Consider the following 6,203-nt stretch of genomic DNA (forward strand, 5'->3'; position numbering starts at 1 on the left):
CTGCTGGGAGTCAGGGAAGAGACAGAGGGAAGCTTAGAGGTGTGCAGAGAGCATAGAATGTTGACACCACTGTGTGGCAAGTGGGGAAATGTGCTCACTAGAGAAATCCTGGAGGATTGCCTGGCAGTGGCAACATGCTGGGCATTGATTTGTAGTCTTAGAAATCTGTGCTGGGAGAGCCTGCTGCCTGCAGGCTCAGAACAAATAGAGCTGGGTGAACCGAGATGGTAGTCATCCTGGTGAGGAAATGAAAAGATCAAGGGTCAAGGGAGTTTTGTTTGTCATAAAGAGAGTGCTGACTGTGGATGCAGAGCTGGAAGGTGGGGAAGTGGAAGTAAGAGGAACGTGGACAGGTAGGAAAGCAGAGGAGTCAGTGCATGATGCCCCAGTGAGGGTGAAGGAGGGCCAACGAGGCTGGTGGAGAAGCAGCTGGATGGCTAGAGTTGGGCACATAAAGGAGAGAGGCTGGACCTGGGGTGGAGACACGCTCGGGTATGAGCCCGGGGGTAGGGTGAATGGGAGGTGTCTGGCTCAGGCTGACGGAGAAGAAGACCCTACAATGACCATACTGGGTGGTGGAGGGAGAATCAACATTGACGTCTTGATGGTAGGCGGTGAGGCAATACAGAGTTGGTGGTCCAGCTGCTCCTGACTGAGGCAGATGAGCAGGGAGGCCAGGGTGGCAGGCACTGCTAGGAATGGACTGGGTTTTCCAGGTGTTCCCAAGAGAGGAGGAGAAATCACCTCATGGGGGAAAGTGAGCACAAGGAGGTCAACCCAGGCTCCTGATCAAACGGAGAGTGTGAGGGGGCAAATCGTCAACTCCAGAGATGGTGGCCTAGGAAGCAGGGACCATGGGTGAAGTGAGGGGACACTCAGAGAAGAGAGAGAGATGAGTCTTCTGGGTGTAGGGGGAAGAGAGGCCCCAGGACAAAGGAGCACAGGGGCACAGTGATGAGGATGGACTGGCTCTGTTGTGACACTGCAGGAATGGCTGGATCTTTGTCCTGAGGGCTTAGTTTGGGGGGGCTACTGGCCTCATGAGGGCCCCCCTCTCAGCAGCCTGGACAGATGCTCCCGCTCCTGATAGCTCTGTGGCCACCACTGTTCCCGGAAGGGCTCTGCCTCCATCTTCTATCAGACATTCCTGCCCAGTCCCCGACTGCCAGCGAGGGAGCCTGGGCCTCAAAGCCGTTTGCCGTGGAGGGACACAGGCTCCTTGGAGAAGCAGGCTGATCTTATTTTTCTCCGTAACCCACGGCCTAGCAAAGCGCCAGCCTATGGGTGGGCCATTCAGGGGCTCGGATACTTCTTAAATTAACTCAAAGCAGTAGAATAGCAGAGCTGGAGGAAGTGACCACTGAGCTCACAGAGTTCACTGCCCACACCCCCATTCTACAGATGAAGAAACAGAGGCCAAGCAGCCAAGGTCATGCTGCTCTTTAATGCTGGCCTCTGTTGGGCATACCAAGTGATGAGCTGCACTGAAGGGCCTGAGAGGGGGCTCTGGGGTCAGACAGCTTGGGTTCAAGTCCCACCCCTGCCATTTACTAGCTGTGTGATTAATGACTGTCCTTCCTGTAAAGTGCCACCTCATTTGTTTGTCATGAACACAGAGTTCCTTGAACAGCAGGACAGAATTCTTTAAAGGTTTGCTGTTGCTTTTGTTACTATTATCACCAAGTGAACCCTGAAATGAAGAACAAAGACAGCAAGATATTTTATTTTAAAAGATTTTAAAATACGATGATGACTGTTTGATTTAATCTATTCAAGTTTGCATTTGACCATTATTAACAACTGCACAATGGATGACTTTTGAGGAAATGTTACTTCATGTATTTAATTCTCACTAACTACACAGGCTATTCAACAGGAAGCAATTTTTTTTCCGGGAAGAGGGACAAAAAGTTAACAATATCTCTGTACCTCTCGGTTCCCAGTGAGTTGGTTGTGATCTGTCAACCCAACTTTGGGGAAATGCCCTCTCCTCCTGGGCTCGCTGCACTGCCACGTGGCCTCCAGGGGGCGATTTACCCCCACACGAATCCAGTATCTTGGTTCATATCTTTGCTTCAGATCCCTCAAGGACTGCCCATGCACCAGGGCCCCATCTGTCCCGCCAGTCTCACCTGCTGGCCTCCAGGAAACTATCCTGGGTCTCAACCATCCTCTGTTCCTATGCCCGCCCCACTACTCTTCATTTTGTCCTTCAAGTGTGGGCTCCTGTGGCTTGCCACCAAGCAGGGGTCTCCCAGTCCTCCACCTTGGGGAACTGCATCGTCCTGCACAGTGCCTAGCGAAACTGTGTGGAGGCCGGAAGAATACAGAACAACAGGTGCTCAGAGGGGCTGCCTTTCCCACTGCAGGGGCCCTGGAGAGCTTTCTCCCAGCTGGTTATTCACAGGCGCTGAAGCTGTGGAATCTCGATCTTACCAATTTAAAGGGCATCATCACTAATTACAAAAGAAATCATTTTTTCAGTAGCAAAAGGAGAAAAGACTTTGTGCCCCATGCCCCCATCTTTCTTCCTCCGCCTTCAGAGGTGATTCTCACTCTCTGGGCAAGGGTAGAAAGCAACAAACAGAATATTATTTTTCAATGATTCTTCTTTCCCACTCTGAAGATTGCATCCCAAGACTGATGAAGGCTAGGATGGTTTGGCTTCCCTGTACTGAGTATTCAGAGGCTCAGGGTGGAGGGGGTTAGGGAGATAATTCAGCATTATGGAACCAAACAGAGACATTAAAAGGTTCTACTCTAAACAGAAAGGAAGCAGGATGCTATAGAAATGGGAAAACCATCATTGGAAATGAAATAACGAGTTACAAGACAATAAACATGAAGATGTAAAAAAGAAAATGTATATCAAAATACAAAAAGGTGGGAAAGGGAGACGGTAGCAAGAAAAGATAGATTTTTTTCTCTTTCTTTTTCCTTTTTCTCATTATTCTTAGGATGTGTTGGAGCCTACGTGATTATCAGTCTAAAGGAAATAGATATGATAATGGGTTGATATACTTGAAAAATAGGGTAACCACAAATCGAAAGCATATAATAGAGTTGAAAAAAAAAACAAAAAAGAAACAAACTCTAAATGGCTTAAAGACTTAAACATTAGACAAGACGCTAAAAAACTCTCAGAAGAAAACATAGGCAAAACATTATTTGACATATATCTCAGCAGTGTTTTCCTAGGGCAATCCACCCAAGCAACAGAAAATAAAAGCCAAAATAAACAAATGGGACCTAGTTACACCTATCAGCTATTTCAAAGCAATAGAAACCATAAGCAAAATGAAAAGACAACCTATGGAATGTGAGAAAATATTTGCAAAAGATGAGACTGAACATGGCTTAACTTGTAGACTATAAAAATAGTTCATACAACTTAATAAGAAAAAAAATAAACAACCCAATCCAAAAATGGGCAGAACAACTGAACAAGCAATTCTCCAATGAAGATATACAAATGGCCAATAGGCATATGAAAAAAAGGCACAATATCGCTAATTATCTTAGAAATGCAAATCAAAACTACAATAAGTTATCATCTCACACTACTCAGAATGGCCACCATTCAAACATCCACTCACCATAGATGCTGGAGAGGCTTGGAGAAAAGGGAACCCTCCTACATTATTGCTGGGAATGTAGTTTGGTGAAGCCAATGTGGAAAACAATATGGAGATACCTCAAAAGACTAAAAAAAGACATCATTTGATCCAGCAATCCCACTCCTGGGCATATATCCAGAGGGAACCTTAATTTCAAAATATACCTGCACCCCAATGTTCACAGCAGCATTGTTTTCAATGACCAAGACATAGAAGCAACCTAAACGCCCACTGACAAATGACTGGATAAAGATGTAGTATTTAGATATAAAAGAATATTACACAGTTGTAACAAAGAAGGAAATAATGCCATTTACAGCAACATGGATGGACTTGGAGATTATCACACTAAAGTGAAATAACTCAGACAGAGAAAGACAAGTAACATATGATACCACTTATATGTGGAATTTTTAAAAAAGATACAAATAAACTTATTTACAAAACAAAAACAGACTCACAGACTTAGGAAACAAACTTAGGAGTTTGGGATTAACAATTACAAACTACTATATGTAAAACAGACAAACAGCAAGGATTCACTGTAGAACACAGGGGAAAATGTTCAGTATCTTGCAACCTATAATGGAAAAGAACCTGAAAAAGAATAGACTATGTATATGTACAACTGAATCACTATGCTGTATACCTGAAACTAACAAAACAGCTGTATATCTGAAACTAACTAAACATTGTAAATCAACCACATTTCAATTAAAAAAAAAGATAAGCTCTAAATAGCTGTATTCAAAGAAAATCTTCAAATCTTACCTCCTACAAAAAGTAAAATGGGAAGCTTGAGCAGGACCAAATTATACTGAATGAGAGGTTACATACCTTCTCCAGCACGTGGCCCATGGTACACATACATCGTGTTTTCCTTCAGGTAAGAATGGCCCTTACTGCCCAGGGAGCGAGTCCTGCTGGGACAAGGCCTCTGTGGCAGTGGCCTCCTTGTCACCGCTCCATCTCACCAGAAGGCCAGGGTTTTCAGAGGGGAGGGAACACAGAGCTCATACACTTCAGATATATTTCCTGAGAAAAACTGTGGAAAGACCAAATTCACCTGCAGTGCAGGAAACATGAGCATGGCCCCTAAGCAGACTGACAAACCCGAAGCAAGACGGCCCGATGTTCACATCGGAACCAGAACAAAAACCGTCTGGCCCCAGTTAAACGATCACCATCTCACCTGCAATGAACTGTTCATACTCATTGTCAGGGATGTTTCTGTTGAGACTTGAGAGATCAAAAAAGTCAGACCAGGGAATCCGGACCTGGTGGATGTCCAGGCTCTGCTAATGGTAGAGGCGGCCTCAAGGGGGTATCACCAGCACCGACTCTTCCATTTTCAGCAGGGTCTTCAGGAGGAAGGCGATGTGGATACAGACGCCCCTACGGAGGCTGAAGCCCTCCGGAGGGTTGACATAACACAGAAGGTACCTGGCAGGGAGCAAAGGAGAGCGGGTCTTCAGAGCCAGGTCTCTGCACAGGAATCCCAGCTTAGATAGAACAGATACAATGGGAATCTCTGCACAGCACATGGCCTAGACTCAAGACACGTTCAGCAGCTTCTGGTTTGTATAGTGGAGGCACTGCCCACCGATCTCTGTGTGGCCAATTATTTCGAGTCCGGGAGCACATGCAGAAGACATCTTGGCATCTGTCTATCAACGCTAAGCACCTGACTAGTACCTGAGCACCCGTTCTCCAGGGGATCTCAAACTTCTTGGCCTAAAGACCCCTGTACACTCTTAAATACTGAGGACTTCAAAAGGCTGCTGTTTATGTGGGTTAAATCTATCAATAGTTCCTGTGTTAGAAGTTAAATAAGAACTTTAAAAAATGCTTATGAGTTCACTTAAAAATAATAACAACCTACTACATGATACCATTAATACTCTTAAGCAAAAAATAAGTATATTTTTCTAAACAAAAATCATTAATGAGAGGAATAGCAGTGATTTTAATTTCTGAGAATCTCTTTTGGACTGGTGAGAGCTTAATTCTATCTGCCTCTACATTACCTGTTTTGTGATATCACAGACTAGGTTTTCCCTGGAAAACCCCACAGGAAACTCGGGAGTGCAAGAGTGTGCAAAAGGCAGGTGACTTCCCGGCGTTCCTACGAAAATAGTCTTGCATCTCAGGGGCCTCAGACTCACTTTGATAACTGCTGCCCTACCCTAGGCGAGACTCTCCTACACAAGAGCCAGGCAAGTGTCCTGGCTTCTTTAATGAGTTACCGCAGCAACACCACTCCCTTCTCTGTGTTAATGTTTCCCACAACCTCCATTACTGCAGATGAGGATGTAATCCTCAACTGAGGCCTCTAATCCCAGAAGACTACCAACCTTGAAAGGGAGGGCCCATCTACCATCTCTACACCCCGCACAGTCTATTTTGAGTCAAGCCCTAGATAACTGCTAATTGACACTGACCCTTGTCTTATTCCTGAGTTTTAGCGAAGGAGCCAACATCTGGATGGAACTGAAATTTCCCTGCTGATATACAAGGCTGATAAACCACCCTATTCCAACATCTGATTCTGGGGCTCTTCAAAACGCGGGTAAGGCCCCGCTTCAT

General features: G+C 45.3%; 1 long non-coding RNA gene across 1 annotated transcript; it reads right to left on the reverse strand.

Moving 5' to 3' along the window:
• Positions 1-1,460: 1,460 nt before the first annotated feature.
• LOC140686065 (uncharacterized) lies at positions 1,461-4,916 on the reverse strand. The gene is made up of 3 exons (XR_012059513.1): positions 4,810-4,916; positions 4,455-4,662; positions 1,461-1,690 (listed from the first exon to the last, which is right to left on the reverse strand). It is a non-coding gene; the product is annotated as an uncharacterized lncRNA (long non-coding RNA).
• Positions 4,917-6,203: the final 1,287 nt, after the last annotated feature.

The sequence above is a fragment of the Vicugna pacos genome, chromosome 16, assembly GCF_048564905.1.
Source record: "Vicugna pacos chromosome 16, VicPac4, whole genome shotgun sequence".
In the NCBI taxonomy this organism is placed as follows: domain Eukaryota; kingdom Metazoa; phylum Chordata; class Mammalia; order Artiodactyla; family Camelidae; genus Vicugna; species Vicugna pacos.